The sequence below is a fragment of the Oncorhynchus kisutch genome, linkage group LG10 (genome assembly GCF_002021735.2).
Source record: "Oncorhynchus kisutch isolate 150728-3 linkage group LG10, Okis_V2, whole genome shotgun sequence".
NCBI lineage: Eukaryota > Metazoa > Chordata > Actinopteri > Salmoniformes > Salmonidae > Oncorhynchus > Oncorhynchus kisutch.
In genome coordinates this window covers 43,105,238-43,124,225 of record NC_034183.2, presented here as the reverse complement: position 1 = coordinate 43,124,225, position 18,988 = coordinate 43,105,238, and the positions used below count along the sequence as shown (strand labels likewise).

Sequence of the window (18,988 nt, the reverse complement as noted above, 5' to 3'; positions counted from 1 at the left end):
AGAATGTCAAATGTTTGTTTCATATATTTTTTTTTTTACTAAACATGAACATTCTCTGGCTTCGTGGCTACCTTCCTTCCTTAAGAGTGTCCCCCTCCACCAGTATGACAAGACAATCAAGGCGGTGTGTGACGTAGAGAACTCTGTGGACATGCTGCTGGATCTGCTGCAGATCTACAGTAGAAGGCAGGAGACAAGGTGCCTGACAAGGGAAGCAGCAACTTCACTAAGGCCTGCTTTCTCCTGGTCATCCTGCTGCAGAACCAGAACAGGGCTCTGGTATGGCACTACTACTACAACAACAACCACAACATCATGATCAGTATAATTACTTTATTTTGGAAGAGCTTTTCATACAACTAAAACAAAATATTGGTAATAACATGAAAAAGATGTGACTCGTGAAGCAAGAAAACAGTTGTAAATGAGAACTTGTTCTCAACTAGCCTACCTGGTTAAATAAAGGTGTTCTCAACTAGCCTACCTGGTTAAATAAAGGTGAAATAAATAAAATATAAAAAATACACTGCAGATTTGGCAGGTTTTCCTACTTACAAAGCATGTAGAGGTCTATAATTGTTTATCAACTGTGAGAGACGAAATATAGACAAACAGGCTCATTCTGTTCAGAACAACACGGAGTATGACGCCATGTCATCTTGCAACTGTACATCAAACATAGTGATCAAAAATATTGACACTGTATATAACATACGTTTTATGAAGTGCTTAGGAAATAGTAGGAGAGATTCCTCTCAGAAAAACAAGTAATATTTGCAATGACCGACAAAGACCAATGACAGAGGGAGTATATATATATATATATATATATATATATATATATACAGTGATAGAGTGGGGATTAGAACCAGGTGTGTAATGATGACGAGACAAGTCAGGGGTTGATGAGTGAAGGGCGTTTGCCAGCAGTAGGTTCGGCGACACCGAACGCCTGAGCTGGACAGGATGGGGAGCCAAAGCGAAGGCTGGTGTGACAGCCGCATGCAAACAGGTCTCTTTTTTTGCTTTCTTGAGCTCCAAAATGCAGGTGTTTCAGCCTAGCTCAGTGCTTCTGTGGTCTCTAGTTGTGCCGTGATTGCCTCAGTGTTCTGTCACTCGGGACACTACATCACTGCAAAATCTATGGGTAGAGCTCGAAAATTCAAGCCCCTTGGGTGCTGCCATAGACTTACATTAGAAATGCCCATCCAAGAAGGCTCAAGGTCATTGGCCACAGATAAAATGATGTCAAGTCACGTTATATCTACCGCAGCATTGAGCATCAATAATGAATGAAGTCGACAATCTACTGGCAAATCCTTTTCTATCCTTGTCATATGAAGAGAAATTATAGGCTCATCAGCCATTGGACATAAACATCACACAACAAGTTGGAAATCGCAAATTTTACATTGAGTGTTGAGGCGCGACTGCAGCCTCGGGTTTGATCCAGGCTGTGTCACAGCCGGCCTAGTGTGGCCCAGCGTTGTCCGGGCCGGGTGCCTGCAAGCTGACTTCGGTCGTCATTTTGACACATTGGTGCGGCTGGCTTCTGGGTTAAGCGAGCAGTATGTCAAGAAGCAGTGTGGCTTGGCTCTCGACCTTCATTGAGTCCTTAGGGGAGTTGCAGCAATGAGACAAGATCGTAACTTCTGGTACATGGTGTTGCATGTGAATGTTTATCCTTTTTATTTATTTACCCTGTTTTTCTCCCCAATTTCGTGATATCCAATTAGTAAAATTTGAGAACATTGGCCATGATGTCAATCCAGCATGATTTCTGCCGCATTCAAAACTACTGAAAACTTGGAACTGGGAAATCTCAGACTTCAGTGAGTTTGAGACAACTGGGAACTCGGAAAAAAACTAGCTTCGACTTGGAAATAATTTTGAACGTTCATCCAACTCAGAATTCCAAGTGAGCACATCACAAGGTGAGTTCGAAAATGTATTGTATGCTGCTGCATGTATGACGTAATGTGCCAGGGAGATATGTATACTGTAGCCAAGAAAGTAATACTAAGTGTATGTTGTGTAGTAAGCTGTTAGTAGCCCATGTGCCTCACCCTAATAAGTTGGTCCCTGTCCTTCTCATATCTTAGCCTACGGTTCTATCTTGGTGGTGCACATGTAGCCTATAGCCTGTTTTAGAGAAATGTAACCATTAAATATTGTCTGCTTATATGCCCTCTTTAATTATCCTACTGTTCTGACTTGGTGTAATACTGTAAGAATGGTCCTTGTTCTGAATTCTGTCGCTGTACATTTCAAAATTGCTGGACAATAGTTATATTGACTACATCCATCCTGACTCGGATTGCCTCTTATCCACTCGTTGTTGCCATAGTTTGTACATCTCAATTGTCAGTAGAAACCACATTTGTTTAAGCAAATCAGCCCTGTTTTCAAAAAATGCAGTAGATGAGGCTGAATGAACTGTTTTGCTGCCAGACAAGGCTCTGCTGATAGCCAGGTGTAGCTGTGGTAAGGATTCCCTCCGTGGTGCTGAAAATAAATTTCTGTTGTTGGGACAGCTTTAAGTAGGCCCTAACAATTTGTGGGAACTGTTCGTCACTGTTATAGTGCAATGAATGTATGGTTTAGTGTTGGGTTGTGTAGTGGCTTTGCTGGCATGCCACTAGTTTGCCGCACCAAGATTTACATGCTAAAATCGCCACTGAGGGGTCAAGTGTAATTTATGATGGTTAAGACAATACTGGTCATTTGAGTCACGTGGGACCACCGAAAAAGATGGCAGGACTTCAGATAGCTCTTAAAACCCACATGTAAATGTTGAAATGCAACAGCATACACTTTCATTTTTGTGTTTAATATATTGATTTGAAGTACAGTTTAATATAAAGTGCCGTTAATGTCGACACGCTCAGAACTTCTCAAGCTCACACGCTGTATTCACAGAAGACCACATCAACTAGCAAACAAACAGCAAGTCCTCCTGAATCCCCACACCAAGACATGGATAAACAGGTAAATCCGAAGGACATATTTGAGCAAATGGGAAAGGTGAATAAGACTTTGTTGAGTGTTGCATCCGATGTCTATGTACGATTAAAAACAACAACTACTGAGCTAAAGGAAAAAGTTGATGCAATACAAGAGCGGATGGATGGGGCAGAGGGACGGATTTCGACATTGGAGGATGCCCTCTCCGGTCTGGAGAAGGTGGACATATTGTGGAATCATATTGTGTCATGTCGAAGAACATCAGAACAAAAGTAGGTGAGATTGGTTCATCTGAAAGAGGGGATTGAGGCTGGCTGTGGACTAATCTTGTGTGTGAAGAAAATAGTCTCAGAAGGATTTGACGACTGGCACGAATTCGAAATTGAACGAACCTATCGCAGCTTAAACATGTCTGATTAGAATGGGCCCCCGAGAACGGTTCTCATCCACTTCCTATAATCTAGAGCCCGGAACAAGGTACTAAAAAGGTTAGGCTATATTAGCAACACTCACCATAGTCCCGCAAATACATAGGCTACCTTAATTTGTATTATAAACGGCATTTAATTGAACTTGTATTTTACCTTGTCCCATCTTCTTTATCTAGGCTAAACAATGTGGTCTAGCAAGAATCTCTCTGCCTCCACACTGCCTAATTATCATTCCCATCCAAGTAAAGAGCAGGGTCGCTGGGAATGCCAGTGTAGTTGTAGCCTGACCTTATTATCGTGTAGTTGTTTCTTCGCCGCAGCAAAAAAAATGTATCTTCATTTCCAGTTCCTTGGACAGGTCTGGGAAAAAAGACAGCTGGCGGCCTTCCCACTAAACGCCACCCTTTTCTTTTGCCACTTTAAAACATCTTCAGGATTGGTGGGTCCCCTGTGGGACGGTTGAGCTAACGTAGGCTAATGCGATTATCATGAGGTTGTAAGGAACAAGAAGATTTCCCAAGACAGACATATTTGATATTGGCAGAAAACTTCAATTATTGTTAATCTAACTGCACTGTCCAATTTACAGTAGCTATTACAGTGACATAATACCATGCTATTGTTTGAGGAGAGTGCACAGTTTAAGGCACATTTGGGCAGTCTTGATACAACATTTTGAACAGAAATGCAATGGTTCATTGGATCAGTCTGAAAATTTGCACATACACAGCTTCCATCTAGTGGCCAAAATCTAAATTGCACCTGGGCTGGAATAATATATTATGGCATTTCAGAGATGGTACAAAAAAAATACATATTTATTTTGTTTTTCTTCTGTGTATTATCTTTTACCAGATCTAATGTGCTATATTCTTCTACATTCCTTTCACATTTCCACAAACTTCAAAGTGTTTCCTTTCAAATGGTACCAAGAATATGCATATCCCTGCTTCAGGGCCTGAGCTACAGGCAGTTAGATTTGGGTATGTCATTTTAGGTGAAAATGGAAAAAAAGTGGCTGATCCTTAAGCGCTTCTTAAGGAATTTTACCATAAGCGTAAGGAATTTTGAGTTGAGCATCAAAAACAGTTCTGTGATGATTCCTAGTTTCTTTGTTTTATTTTGGGATTGGTTTTCTAAATTTATTTGCACTGTTTTATTGTACAGCAGCAGCATATATTATATAATGATGTTCATTAGAGTTGTCACGTGTTAAATGGTACACTTAACTATAATTACACAGGCAATAACAACTCAGAGCAAAAATGGCTGATGGTTATGTAAACATAATTTCTTGGAACAGAAATTGTTGTGGTAACCAAGTGAAGAGGAAAAATATTTGTACATATTTAAAATCAAATCAGGTGGATATTGTGTTCAAACAGGAATCACATTTAACAGATACAGAAGCACTGAAATGTAGAGGCTGGGTTGCAGAAGTTTATTATAGCTCATGTATTATTCTGATAAGCAAAATATTCAATTTTGTAATATTGAAGCAACACTGAGTTTGGCAGGCTTATCTGCATTGAGGCACTTATAAATGATCACGTTTCAGGAGAAGACCCAGATGCAGACAGTGTCGGATTAAGAAAAGTTTATTACTGGAACGGGGCAGGCAAAATGATAGGTCAAGGGCAGGCAGAGGTCAGTATTCCAGCTCGGAGTCCATAAGGTACAGAATGGCAGGCCGTCTCGGGGTCAGGGCAGGCAGAGGTCAAAAATCCAGGGTTGTGTGACAAGGTACAGAAAGGCAGGCAGGCTCAGGGTTGGGGCAGGCAGAATGGTAAAATCGGGAAAACTAGAAAACAGGAACGAGAACAAGACAGGAGCATGTGGAAAAATGCTGGTAGGCTTGACAAACAAAACAAACTGTTAACAGACAAACAGAACACAGGTATAAATACACTGGGGATAATGAGGAAGATGGGCTACACCTGGAGGGGGGTGGAGATAAGCACAAAGACAGGTGAAACATCAGAGTGTGACATAAATGGGATTAAGGTAGTGTTATGCAACATATATGCTCCTAACAAGGAGGACCCACATTTTTTTTCATGAGGTCAACATTTTACTGGGAAATATGGAGGGGCAGATCGTCCTTGCTGGAGACTTTAACCAAGTGATGGACAATATGATTGATAGAAGTACATGTCAAAGGATAGACCTGCAATACATACAGTGGGGCAAAAAAGTATTTAGTCAGCCACCAATTGTGCAAGTTCTCCCACTTGCACAATTGGTGGCTGACTACATACATTTTTGCCCCACTGTATGCCACTGTATGCTAGCAGAAGATAAGGGCCTTACAGACATGGAGATTAAGAATGGTAAAGAATATGCTTTTTTCACCCACTGTCACAAGACACACTCCATAATAGATTCCTTCTTGATATCTAATTTCATGGTTGATAATGTGATTGATTGCAAGATTGGGCCCATCACCTTCAAAGATCATGCTATAGTAGAGTTACATGTTGATATAAACTCTGAAAATGTGAGGAAGGGTAGATTTAGACTCAATCACTAGCAGATGATCTTAGATCCTTTTTTGGAGATCAACATCAGCTTAACTGAAAGGATTTCCACAGTATGGGTAACCTCTAAAGCATATACTAGAGGGAAAATAATAGCATATGCGTTCAAAAAGAAGAGAGAAGGGGCTGAAGCAGTAAAAAGATTAGAAGCTGAGATACTGTATGTGTCTTGGAAAGGGATTTGGCAAGACATTTTACAGATATCACATTTCAGTTGTACGAAATGTAAAACAAAAATGCAGAATATGCACTGTTTAGGCTTAGAAACAGTTTTTATGAGGGAGGTGAGGAGACAGGCAGGCTACTAGAAAGACATCTAAAAATGCAGAACACTTCTAATGTAATCCCAGCAATTAAGCAGGGCAATAAAAAGGCACCCTCATCCAAAAAGATAAACAGTGTGTTTCATGTTTTTATGAAGATTGATATACATCCTCCTGTTCAGCGAGTCCCATTGAAATAGATACTTTCTCTGGTATAAAATGACCTAGATTATTAGATAGCCAGGTAGAGGACCTAGACTGTACAATAACAGAAGAGGAGGTTAGAGCCACCATTTTATCTATGAAAGCATATATCACTGTATCATCTGCATACATTGAAACTTCAGACCCTGTGCAGACAGAAAGATGTATGATGTACGATCTGAACAGTATTGACCTTTGGGGCATGCCAACATTGTAGCTAAGAGTGGGAAAACGTTAGTTTGACAATTACGCTGATGAAACAACATGTTTGTTTTTACAAAATTTATGCAACAGGTTGAAATGATTAGATTACTGGAAATGTATGGTTTCAGGCTTTTATTTTGAAAAATAAGCCAGAAAGATAACATTGCGTCAGGTGGTCACATGAGTTTTGCTCGCGCAACAGAGTTCGGACAGCCATTTCCTTTCCCTCTCCTACTGAACAAGACCGTTGCAGTTGATATATTATCGATTATATATTTTAAAAACAACCCGAGGATTGATTATAAAAAACGTTCGACATGTTTCCGTGGACATTACGGATATTATTTGGAATTTTCGTCTGCGTTGTCGTGACCGCTCTTTCCTGTGGATTTCTAAACATAACGCGCCAAACAAATGGAGGTATTTTGAATATAAAAATAATCTTTATGGACATAAAAGGAACATTTCATGTGTAACTGGGAGTCTCATGAGTGAAAACATCTGAAGATCATCAAAGGTAAACGATTAATTTGATTGCCTTTTTGATTTTCGTGACCCAGCTACCTAATGCTAACTGTACTTAATGTTTTGTCATGCGATCGATAAACTTACACAAACGCTTGGATTGCTTTCGCTGTAAAGCATCATTTCAAAATCTGAGACAACAGGTGGATTAACAAATCCTAAACTGTGTTTTCCTATATTGCACTTGTGATTTCATGAATATGAATATTTGAGTAATATTATTTGACTGTGCCGCTATGCTTTTCAGCGGTTGCTGATGACAATTATCCTGCTTAAAGGATGGTTAGCGTCAAGAAGTTAACACAGCATTAGCAGGACAGAAATATTTGACTGTTTGTTAAGTAAATACGTGTTAAATATCCATTCACATTCTCATCATTATTCTCATCATCATCATCCTCAGAGTCAGCATGAACATCAAGCAATGGCATAGTGAGGGCAGTATCCAGCACTTTACAACAAAGATTTTTAACACAGACAATAAGAAATAGCACAGCAAAAAATATTACTTGGCCATAAATGAGCCAATGGAAAACTGTTGTTCCCATAACACCAAATAATGATTGAACCCATCCAAACGGATTCCAATTATTGTACGGTTATTTTCAATGACGGCCTAGGAACAGTGGGTTAACTGCCTGTTCAGGGGCAGAACGACAGATTTGTACCTTGTCAGCTCGGGGATTTGAACTTGCAACCTTCCGGTTACTAGTCCAACACTCTAATCACTAGGCTACCCTGCCGACCCTGACAAATCACCATTAACATCTTGAGTGTAGGGGGCAGGATTTCTGAACATAACGCGCCAAACAAATTGAGGTATTTTGGATATAAGAATAATCTTTATGGAACAAAAGGAACATTTATTGAGTAACTGGGAGTCTCGTGAGTGCAAACATCCGAAGATCATCAAAGGTAAGCAATGGAATCTATTGCTTTTTTCTGACTTTCGTGACCAATCTACTTGGCTGCTAGCTGTTTGTAATATTTTGTCTACTGAGAGAGATACATAAACGCTTGTTATGCTTTCGCCGACAAGCTGTATTGAAATCTGACACGCCAGGTGGATTAACAACAAGTTAAGATGTGTTTTGCTATATTGCACTTGTGATTTCATGAAAATTAAATATGTTTAGTACTTTAATTTGAATTTGGCGCGCTGCAACTCAGCGAGTGTTGATGAAAATGATCCCGCCAACGGGATGGGTGCATCAAGAAGTTAATGCATTTTTCCTTCATAGTTCTACCCTGTGAAGGTTTACCCCATTTAGTTTAATTTGATAAGACCACTTCCAGTGCACATAATGTCGTTAATGCTGGCCTCTACTTAATGGTGAGATCGCTGAGCGTGAAAAAAGACTACATACATAACAGGAGGTTTTTTCTACCGTTAGTTTAGTTTTTACTGTATAGTGTGACCACCAAGTGTTTTCCTCATGATTCTGGCTGTGATGCTCATCCAGTGGATGCATTGAGCTCCTGCTTCTTCTGGTCTCAGGGCGGCTATTGTTTAATGGACTCATGTCCTGAGACTGCCATTGGCTTGAGCTGGAGAGGCTGTTATTATGTCCCGCCTTGGGACATCCTCCCCTTTCGCCTATTCCCCTCTCTGCAGGGTTCAAACAGTCATTGAGATGAAGTGGCTGGCAAACAATGCAACAACCAGGATTCCTCTGACTTCATCCTGATTCTCCCACGGCCAACTAGGTCTGGCGGAAACCCATCCTCCGGGACATCTGGAACCTTCCTGCAGTGGCTGGAGTGTACCCATGTCGATCTCTCAACCCCCACCACTGTTTGAGTGGCTATCAGCAACACCTGGAATGGGCCATTCCACCTCTGCTGGGTCCAATGCTTCCTCCTCAGGTCCTTGACCACAACCCAATCACCAGGTTGAAGCTTATGTAGGATTCCCACCAGGGGCTGAGGCAAAGCTGCTTTCACACTGGGAAAAAAAAGCCTTTGTTTAGAACAGTACAGTAACTTACTATGTCGTCGTTGCCACCCATCAGAGTCCACTTGTTCTGGGGGAAAGGGGTATTTAACATCCGTGTAGGTCTACCAGTCATGGCCCCAGTGTTTCCATGAGCCCGCCCCCTCATGTACATCAGCCACAAAGGCATCACAGTGACCCAGGGGAGACCAGTCTCTGCCATAAGTTTAACCATCTTAATTTTCAGGGTCTGATTAGCTCTCTTCACGAGTCCTCCTGCCTGTGGCCTATAACTACAATGAGTTCTAAGGTCAAATTGCAGGCTTTCTGACAGGTTCTGTATTACCGAATTTACAAAATGTGAACCATTGTCAGAGGTTAATTTGGATGGCAGACCCCACCTAGGAATGATTTCCCTCAGTAGGTTCTTTGCAACAGCCATTGCTGCGGCATGCTTGCATGGATATGCATCCACCTACTAAGAGAAGGCATCCACTACAACCAAACAATACGTGTTACCCTGACAGGGTGACAACTCAATTAAATCCATCACATGCTCAAAAGGCCTTTCTGGGGTTGGGTGAGTAGACACAGACATGGGAATTCCCCTTCCTGCGTTGTTATTCATACAAATTACACATTTTGCACAGTATTGTTCATGTAAACACAGAAAATCCAGGTGCAAACCAAAAATGATTTACAAAATTAACCACTCCCCCCTTCGACACATGGTCACGGCCATGTGTCAACTTAGCAAGATAGGGGAAACATGAACGTGGTAAAGTTGGTAGCCCAGCCGGGCCCAACCGCAGTTTCTGCACCTGGTCATAAGTACACAGCCTCTTCAATTTCCTCAGCTTGACAGGACCTACAGAAGACTGTAATTCAGAAATGTCAGTGGGAGAGAAGGGGTTCTGAACAGGAAGTGAAACCATCTGTAACACAGGTGAGTCAAAAGGCACAGCCGCAGCTATGGCTGCCAAATCAGCCATAGCGTTTCCTTTGGAGACAGGATCAGAGGAGTAACTATGTGCCAAACACTTGGAAACAGCAACTTCAGATGGAAGAAGAATTGCTTTCAACAGGTTATCAACAAGTTTGGAGTGAGCAATAGTCTTGCCGGAGGAAGTGTGGAAGCCCCGTTGTTTCTGCAGAGTTCCAAAATCATGCACCACACCCAAATGCATATCTACTGACTATGTAAATGGTCACTGACTGGCCTTGAGCCAATATACAAGCTCTTGTGAGTGCAAACAGTTCTGCGGTGGGAATTTAGCAATTTCGAGTGTTGTTGCCACTGTTACAGCATAGGCAACAAGTGGTTCTCCTTTCTCAGACCTCTGAGCGGAGCCGTCTACAAAGATGTCCAAATCAGCATTCTGCAAAGGGACATCAGTCAAATCGGACCTTGGTTTAGATACAAGCTCCACCAGAGCTGTACAGTCATGTGGCTCTCTGTCCTCCTTGACTGGCAACAAAGTTGCTGCATTGAGCACTGTGCATCTTTTCAGGGTCACATGAGACATAGTTAAAAGTACATTCTGATAGTGGAGCAGCCTCACTGGAGTCAGTTGAGCAGTCTTAGCCCGTGAGATGAGAGCATGAACAGCATGTGGCACATGCACAGGTAGTTGATACATTGCAAACACGTAAGCACATGCTAGTACAGCTTCAGTAGCCACCACCCTCAAACAACACACCAAACCGCTCCCCCCACTATCCAATCACTGGTCTCTGCCCCCCCCCCCCTCCCCATGGTCCTGAGTCAACACAGATGACATAAACCCATTCTTCTTCTAGAATGGTCAGGCAGACCCAAACATGGGGACAAAGTCACAAGCTGTTTCAGTTTTTCCATACCGGTCAGTGACATCATGTGGTGATGAGGGACAGAGAGAATAGCTTGCACTCTCTCTTGACCCAGTTGCCTGGTGTCTCAGTGGCTCAGCTCCCTTGATCCTCCCAAAATCATACAGACATGCTCAAATTTGTTGGTATCCTTACAGCTCATTGAAATAATGCTTCATTCCTCCTGAAAAGTGATGAAATTAAAAGCTATTTTATCATGTATACTTGCATGCCTTTGGTATGTCATAGAATAAAGCAAAGAAGCTGTGAAAAGAGATTAATTATTGCTTATTCTACAAAGATATTTTTAAATGGTCTGGACACATTTGGCGGTATAAATAATTAGATTATAGTGATATTTCAAACTAATTTGTTCCGTTAGTTGTATCACACATGTCTCCAATCTTGTAATCAGTCATTCAGCCTATTTAAATGGAGAAAAGTAGTCACTGTGCTGTTTGGTATCATTGTGTGCACCACACTGAACATGGACCAGAGAAAGCAAATGAGCGATTTGTCTGAGGAGATCAGAAAGAAAATAATAGACAAGCATGATAAAGACTACAAGACCATCTCCAAGCAGCTTGATGTTCCTGTGACAACAATTGCAAATATTACTAAGAAGTTTAAGGTCCGTGGAACTGTAGCCAACCTCCCTGGGCGCGTCCACAAGAGGAAAGTCAACCCCAGATTGAACAGAAGGATAGTGTGAATGGTAGAAAAAGAACCAAGGATAACTGCCAAAGAGATACAAGCTGAACACCAAGGTAAAGGTAAGTCCGTTTCTGATCGCACCATCCGTTGCTTTTTGAGCGAAAGTGGTCTCCATGGAAGAAGACCCAGGAGGACGCCACTTTTGAAAGAAAAACATAAAAAAGCCAGACTGGAATTTTCTAAAATGCATATTGACAAGCCACAATCCTTCTGGGAGAATGTCCTTTGGACAGATGAGTCAAAACTGGAGCTTTTTGGCAAGTCACATCGGCTCTATGTTCACAGACAAAAAAAGTGAAGCTTTCAAAAAAAAGGACACCATACCTACAGTGAAACATGGAGGAGGCTTGGTTATGTTTTGGGGCTGCTTTGCTGGGCCTGGCACAGGGTGCCTTGAATCTGTGCAGGGCACAATGAAATCTCAAGACTATCAAGACATTCTGGAGCGAAATATACTGCCCAGTGTCAGAAAGCTCTGTCTCAGTTGCAGGTCATCCAACAGGATAATGACCCAGAACACACAGATAAAAAAGCATCCAAGAATGGATAAGAACAAAACATTGGACTATTCTGAAGTAGCCTTCAATGAGTCCTGATCTGAATCCTATCCAACATCTATCGAAAGAGCTGAAACATGCAGTCTGGAGAAGGCACCCATCAAACCTGAGACAGCTGGAGCAGTTTGCTCAGGATGAGTGGGCCAAACTTCCTGTTAACAGGTGCAGAAGTCTCATTGAAAGCTACAGAAAACTTTTGATTTTAGTGATGGCCTCTAAAGGTTGTGCAACAAAATATTAGTTTAAGGGTCCCATAATTTTTGTCCATGCCATTTTCATTTGTTTTATTATATGCAATATTATTTTGAATAAAAATCTAAAGCAAAGTCTGATTTCTATGAAATATTGATTAAGCGATGGTGGATGCTAGTTATTTCAGAGAAAATTGTGCATTCTTCGTTTTTTTTGTGGAGGGGTACCAACAAATTTGAGCACATCTGTACTTGTCCCTTGCCCATAGGCAATCAGTGACCCCTCTCAAGAGGGGTGAGTGCTCACTCAAAAGCATGATGTTGGTGACAAATGAGGGTTGGTCCAGTCCATGCACACCCCTATCAACTGGTGTGTCTGAGTAACAACGAGCAACAAAACATTAGTGCTGGGTGAATAAGTTGGCCCATTTGGACGCATTTCCCAATCAATAGCATTTACCAGCCCCTTCATCCAAAACCCAGTATCCGCCCACTCAACTCTGTGTGATTTTGCTAGGGACACGTGTTGCGCTATCTTCAAACATGTAGAGCACCTTCGGTGCAGGGGTACAATAACCCCTAAGGCACAGAAGTCGCTGCTCCAGTACAGACCCTCACACTGTACTGATTCTGGCACTACACTTTCTAACAGCCATTTGTTCTCATATCTCAGGTCTCTTGTCAATCGTGAGAAACGGGAGGTACAATGTAAGCCTGCTTCAGAAATTAAACTGCCCTCGTGGACCGAATGGGTTTTGGCCATTGAGAAACACGAGCAACATTGGGCACCTCAATATTAATGTTCCATGCATAATACCAGTCACAAAATTCAGACACCAGCATCAATTGCTCCCTCTCCTCCATTTCCTCATGTATCACAGTGAGGCTAGTTTGGCCATAGGTTATATTAATACCCAATTTACATAGGAGGTCCCTTCCCATCAGGTTGACTGGGCAGTCATCAGAGTAGAGTAATTGATGCTGATATTTCTCCTCACAAAAAGAGACATGCAGGGGCATGGTTACATGTTCCCTGAAAGGGAGACCCGAGGCCCCAACAGTCTGGGCGGTTTCATCATAGCCTCATAGTTAATCACAGACATTGTCGCCCCAGTATCCACAATAAATATTATTGACTCACCATTGACACAAGCCTCTACTGTTGGCTCAATTTGAGTAAGGGTATGGCTCTTTAAAAAAGTTTGCACTCTGGTTGCCCTGATGATTCTACCTCACCTGTCCCTGTCTCTCCATGTCAATATTATTCCTCCTGTTGTTGTCCTGGATTGTACAGGGTCGTCTGTGTAGGTGGGCCTTCTGTCATTGCCCAGATTGGCCTCTGCCTTGAGGGCTCCCTTGTGGTCCCCACTGTGGCGAAGGGCCCCCATTTGGGGGTGGCCCTGGCCATTGGTTGGGTGGCGGCTGCCATGGCTGTTGAGCAGGGGTATACCACAGTCCTTTCCTCCTGGTGGACCTCCTCCTCGAGGGGCCCCCTTGGGGCTCCTCTGCCTCTTGGTCTGCCCCTGCCTCTTCCCATCAACTGGGCTTGATTACATTGTGCACCGAAATGGCCTGGCTTGCCATAGGTGAAGCAACTTCCAAGTTGGGTTTTTCTTCCACCTCCACCACCTCGCACTCCAGCAGTCACCTGGCCCTGGTAGAATGCAATTTCAGTCTTCACTCTTTCTTCTTTTCTTCTCTTCCTCATGAGCACATTGTCGCTCAGCATGTTTGCAATATTGTACCACAGTGGCCAGGGGTTCAGTTTCCTCATCTGATACAGGTGGTTCTCGCCACTTTCTCCAAGTCTGATGTCAGGCCCCTCACCAGGGCGTCCTTCAAAAGATTTCCATATGCCAGGTAATTTGGTCTGATGCCACTGTGCAGCCTGAAACAGGTTTCCAGTCTCCTTCGATACGCTTCCAGGCTCTCATCCTTCTTTATGGTGCATTATCTGATGGATGTCCGCCCAGTCAGTCTTGGTGGGATACAGTTCTCCTATTCTTCCCAACATGGCCACCAGTTGGTCCTGATATAAGCCATTCTCATCCCAGAGCTGATTGTAATCAAAGTCCAACAGTTTAAATGTATTTTTTAAATGTTACTCCCTTTTCTCCCCAATTTCGTGGTATCCAATTGTTAGTAGTTACTAGCTTGTCTCATCGCTACAACTCCCGTACGGGCTCGGGAGAGACAAAGGTCAAAAGCCATGCATCCTCCAAAACACAACCCAACCAAGCCACACTGCTTCTTAAACACAGCGTGCGTCCAACCCGGAAGCCAGCCGAACCAATGTGTTGGAGGACACACCGTGCATCTGGCGACCTGCGCTATGAGACAAGGATATCCCTACCGGCCAAACCCTCCCTAACCTGGATGACGCTAGGCCAATTGTGCGTCGCCCCATGGACCTCAAAGGTCGCGGCCGGTTGCGACAGAGCCTGGGCTCAAACCCAGAGTCTCTGGTGGCACAGCTTGCACTGCGATGCAGTGCCCTAGACCACTGCACCACCCGGGAGGCCTCAAAGTCCCCTTCTACATCAGCCCACCTGAGCCCCAGTTTCTTCTTACAGATATGGGCTCTCTCAGCTGCAGATGGCTGGTCCTGTCCTGATAGAACCCTCATTTCTGCTGCAAACTTTACCGCATCTTTGCTGGGGTCAGGCAGATCCTCAACAATGTCTTTAATTTCATTATGTCTCCATGACCTCTGGGTATAATATTGGTTGCCAGGCAGCCAAATCAGTGTGGCCTGCAGCTGGTCGTGGCTGAGGGTTTGGACATGCAATCAGAGGGTACTTTTGATACATATCTGGTGCTAGATCATATGGTAAGGTTGTCGGCGGGTTTATCTTCCTTCGCAGATGGCTCTTAAGTGGAGGGGAAGAGAGTAGGGGAGCTGCTGCTGAGGATGTATCACTGTTGTCGTCATCATCCTCCAACGGGCTGGCTAGAGGTGGTTATTGTGAGAAGAGGTTGTTGCTCTTCCTACATTCTGCTCTGGCTCCTCCAGCAGCACCCTTTCTGATTGGTTTGGGAGTTGATGTTCCACCCAGAATGGCCAGTTCAGAGAGCAGTTGGTCCACCGCTGCTGCTAGGGGAGATTCATACGAGAGGGGAGGAACAGAGTTGGGGAAGGAGGTGCAGTGGAGTGCAGAGCTAGGGCATCCACTAGGTTGTTATCAGGCAGAGGCGGGGGAGGACGGTCGACTGGGTAGAAATTAGAAGAAGAAAATTGAGGTGGGAAAATCTCTCTCTTCGTCTTCCTCTTCTTTCTCACTGTCTCATCTTTGTCTGTTTTCCCTTCTTCCTCAGTCTGTACTACCATATTCTGTTGGGGCTTTCCTCGAAATGGGTCCTGCCTCTGCGTACGCCTTTCTTTTTTTTCTCTTCTTTTTTGTGTTTGAGTTTTATCCCTTTTTCTCCCCAATTTCATGGTATCCAATTGTTTTAGTAGCTACTATCTTGTCTCATCACTACAACTCCCGTACGGGCTTGGGAGATACAAAGATTGAAAGTCATGCATCCTCCGATACACAACCCAAACAAGCCGCACTGCTTCTTAACACAGCGCCATCCAACCCGGAAGCCAGCCGCACCAATGTGTCGGAGGAAACACCTTGCACCTGGCAACCTTGGTTAGCGCGCACTGTGCCCCGCCCGCCACAGGAGTCGCTGGTGCGTGATGAGACAAGGATTTCCCTACCGGCCAAACTCTCCCTAACCCGGACGACGCTAGGCCAATTGTGCGTTGCCCCACGGACCTCCCGGTCTCGGCCGGTTACGACAGAGCCTGGGCGCGGACCCAGAGTCTCTGGTGGCACAGCTAGGCGCTGCAGTACAGCGCCCTTAACCACAGCGCCACCCGGGAGGCCCCTGTGTACACCTTTCTGCCTCTCTCCCATTTTCTGAACTTAACCGAATCTATCTTATCCTTTTCACCTTTTTTGGTCCCTTCATACTCTGTCAGTCTTTCCCTAACATCCTCACACTCACTGTCCCTGTCAAAAGAAAGCCTCAATTGGACCTGGTCCAGAATATTATTTCCCTGTTTATCTGCCATAACATTCAGGGCCCCCTTTGGGGCATCTGGAATTCCGTATCCTTCGCTACCTACCGTGTGCTCCCATGGTTCCAGCTCCTTCACTCACATACTCACAGAAAACACAAACACAGGGAATGAGACAGTACATTTAAAAAAAAATTGTTAGCACTGCTTCTAGATTGTAAACCCTCTCTATATGGGAAAACCATACCATTATCAAAATATTGCCTAACTAGTGGTCCCAAAACAAGTTATTATCTAACCAGGAATAACAATAACAACTAACAATAATAACCAAGGGCATACTTGTTTTACCTCATCAACAAAACATTTAATCAACTACATACACATCATTTGAAATTCACCATGCCAGGTGCCCTTGTAAGGCATCACCTGCGCTCTAGTCTCTCGCTCTACACATTAACGTCACCAGTCCTACTGTGATCAACCCAGTACCACGGATCTGGACGTTTGGTTGCCCCCAAATGGCTAATTATCAATCATGCCCAAGGATACCTCACTTAAGAACACTCTTATCAACTCAACTCAGTCCTGCTAGTTACCTCAGCTGTGGCCCTCTTAAGGAAGACCTCGCTTTGAGCGTACCCTTAACAGGGGCTTTTGTTATTTATTTATTTAATTTGTATAGTTTTTTTCATCACTTATTGATAGATTGTCCAAGCTCACCTCTCTCAGCACTATGTTCAAGATCTGGTATCCATCCGTGCCCGCTTCCTGCATCTTAGGAGGGTCCAGCTTCTCCTTTGGGGTGTGGTTTCCCCGAGATCCCAATTTCAGGATTCCCTGTGCACAGTTTACCCAGATCTTCAGGAGCGGTCAACAGGTGAAGTTGCAGAGATCCTCCTCGTTGCCAAAACTGTTGTGGAAATTCCAGTACTGAGAGAGACTTGGACAATTATTCCAACAATAATTTTTATTTAACATTGATTAATTATTGCAACAATGAAAGCATCGACCCCACACTCTATACAGGCCCTAAAAAAAGCTTAGTCAGCCATTTATACCCTTCCCACAAGTCACCTTGGTCCATCTCCTGGTTATCTGCATGGGATGTTGTTTTATTTCCATCTTGGCTTAGTTTCCAAGATGCCAGGAAGATGAGACAATGAGGCATTGTTCTAAAAACTCTTCCAGACTACCTTGGGTCACACTCACCACATCTTGTCTATGGAATGCCAGCTTTTAGGTTTTTATCACCAAGTCATTGTCAGCTCAAGCTTTCACAAGCAAAACCCATTGCCGTGTTTTATCATTGGACCCAGCTTTGCCAGCTGAATTTAAGAACCCACAACTTATTGTATATAAGAAAGGTCGCAATTTACATGACAAATTGGTCTATGCCAACTGCCAGCCACTAAAGCAAATGATCCTGGCTCGTTTACACGCTCTTCCGAATGGTAGCTATAAATGCAGAGGTTGCGCACGGTGCAACAATATGATGAAGTGTGAATATTTCTGCCACCCACATACAGGAAAACAGTTCCATATAAATTACATTATTACGTGCTCCACCACCCATGTTACCTACATGATTAAATGTCCATGTGGGCTGTGTTATGTAGGTAAAACCTCTCGTTCTCTCAAACAGAGAATTAGTGAACATAAAAGTTAAATCAGGAGAAACGACAGGGATTATCCAGTCAGTACATTTAAATGACCAAAAACATGACATTTCTACTTTTTAGATGTTGTGGCATAGAGAAAGTCAAGATATCATACAGGGGAGGTGGTATAAATAATACTCTGCACAAAAGAGAATGTTTTCACCCTTCAGACATTATTCCCAAAAAGTCTTAACGATGAAATGCCCAGGCGTGTTATGTTGTAAATGTGAACATGAATTAATGCAACCACTTCAGATTACTCTAAAAAAAATTATTGCATTGTACCCAATGATATATGAAAAATTACTTGATAGGTCGATGTCCTGATTGTGGATTTACAGACATGTTTAATACCGTGTTGACCTGACTAGATCATAAAGGAACAATAGTCCAGACAGAGGATTGAGTTTACGAATTCAGGGTTTATTAACTCAACTCCACACTACTGTTTGGCCATAGCCCTTGCCAAATAAATGACGGATACCCGTAGAAAAAAAACATATCATATCTTGACCATATCTTGTGAAGACTAGACGTAAGAGAGAGAACATTGGCTGAACATGGCCTTAAACTTGCGATGCCCCCACCGCTCCACCAACCACCGCCACATTCCAGGCAATCCCATGCTTGGCAGAGAGCAGGTTGATTGGCATGTCGGACCCCGCAAACACTGGGTACTGGTAAGTACAACAAAACCAACGAACAGTATAACACATAACACACTGTCTTTGTGGGTTGCTACAATATGTTTTATGTAGACACTTTATTAGAATACTTATGAAATGCACATTGTTATATTTGGTATCACTTGCTTATTTTCCCTTGACCACAACCCCATTCGATGCATTGAACGGATGTGGGTGGAGCAATATGGGTGCAAATTATAAACACTCACAAAAGCTCTAATGAAGGCATTGAGGCTAATACGTAAAGCTTAATAAAGAGTA

The 18,988-nt window shown here is 43.2% G+C and overlaps 1 pseudogene; it reads right to left on the bottom strand.

Annotated features, from left to right (window-relative positions):
• LOC109897227 (protein crumbs homolog 1-like) overlaps positions 1–18,694 on the bottom strand; it is a 63,648-nt pseudogene extending 44,954 nt beyond the window's left edge.
• Positions 18,695–18,988: the final 294 nt, after the last annotated feature.